Raw genomic sequence first — 1,985 nt, forward strand, 5'->3', positions numbered from 1 at the left:
GTGTCCCTGAATAGTTTATCCCCCCCCCCCCCAGCTGTAGACCTTAGACAAGACCCACTAGTTGGCACTGAAGTGGTGGGGATGGCTTTTTAGACCATTTTCTCAACTTATTCTCCCTGTTGACAAAAATAGAAATTTACCATTATTGTGAATACATGTCAGAAGTACTCATTTTTATGTTTTAATAGTTTGAATAAAACTAGATATCTCTATAAATTACATTTTGCAAGCCAAGGACCTTGTGAGCTAGAAGTGCCCAGGAATATTTAATATATGGTTCTGTGTAGAAATTTTGATTTGCCTTTTGATCTAACAAGTTACAGTCTGCATTAATTGTTCTCACATAAACATGATAGTGTCCTTTGCACTGGATAAAAGCACCACATTTTAATTTTATTATATTCATTTAAATTTAGTCGGGACCAATTAACTTGTGAATTTATTTGATATTCTGATAACTGTCAAGAGGATTTCTAATGTTCTTTAGCGTTTCTCCTATTTCAGACAGTTTATAACTTTAGAGGAGTGAAGTGATGCCTCTTGAGATATGTTGGTCTTATTGCATTAAAATATGTACTTTCCCTGTTTCTGAAAATATCAGTCTTTTTCCTTTTGATAGGGCATGTTGATGCTTTGGAGGAATTAGAAGAGAATTTGAAAATGAAGTTTAATTCTAGAGTTTTTGGACATTCTTGCCTAATGTAGTAAAAAAAAAAAAAGAACGATTGATATTTTGAGTAGAAATTCCCATTAGATGGCTTCCAAGATGTGTATATTTATTTGAGACCTGGGATAGGCCTTCTGGGTAGACTTAATTGGGCAAGGAAGAAAATATTTATTATAATAACACGAAGCACTGCAGTAATTGACATGTGGAGAATGTTGTGCAACCTATAAACTGCATGGTTTAAAAGTACCATGACTTGTTTGTCACTTAACAGCAACTCTGTGATGTATTGTTATCACCTATTTAAGCATGAGTAAAGTGAGACCCAGGGAGATTGTGACTGAAAGTCACGTGGCTTTTAAGTGAGTGATCAGAGACTTAAAAATTAAAAGCGGGTCTTTGAACTTCTAAATTCTTTACCTTTTCTACTTTGTCAAACTGCTTTTCTAGAAGAGACTGATAAAGGCACAGCATTTTACATTATGATTTCCCTTACCTCAAAGTTTATGAAATGGATGAGTGAATGGAATAAAAATTTTAATGTTTAAAGAATAATATGTTACTAATTACTAAGTTTTACTAATGTGTTACTCATTATTTCTAAATTTTGTGTGGAGTGCATTTCAATAAAGTTCTTATTTTAAAATACAAAATAAAGACATGCTATTTCTAAAACATGCCAACAATACAGAAGTATTTGAAGTAAAAGTGTAAGTCATTCTTTTCTCTGATCCTTAATCCTCAGTTTGATATATATTTTTATGCTTGTTTTTGGTTGTGTTCCATTAGATCATAGTACAGTTTGTTCTAACCAGAAAGGCACTGAGCTGAACTTTTTTGGAGCAGCTCTAGTTTTTAAAATTACTTAAGTCATCTATTCAAACAAAGCAAGTTTTCTTATTTTCACCCGATTTTGCTAAGGAATGGAGTCGATATATGGAGGTTAAAGTGGCTCATTAGGACCATGGAAGTGCCATAGAAATTTCTGAGTAATAAAATGTCCAAACAACTTTTTTTTTAAAAAAATGATATGTTGAAGACATTAAAAAAAACCCTTAATTACAGCAGGAGTACTTTCCAGTTTTTCTGTTGTAAAAGCATGTCTCATTCAAATGAGATTCTTGTCTGTTAGTCACCTCTACACTAGAAAAAATTATGAAGGGATGGAGCTTTTCTTAGTTGAGAGATTGGTAGGTCACCAGGACGAGTGAGTAGTAGGAGAATCGGGTAATTAACCTGGGTTTTCTCATATCTTCTCTAGAATGAAGTTTTTCCCTCCTTCCCCTTAGTTTTTATCAAAATACTGCAGTGGCAAAAA

This window comes from Pteropus alecto, unplaced genomic scaffold (assembly GCF_000325575.1).
Source record: "Pteropus alecto unplaced genomic scaffold, ASM32557v1 scaffold7, whole genome shotgun sequence".
Lineage (NCBI taxonomy): Eukaryota > Metazoa > Chordata > Mammalia > Chiroptera > Pteropodidae > Pteropus > Pteropus alecto.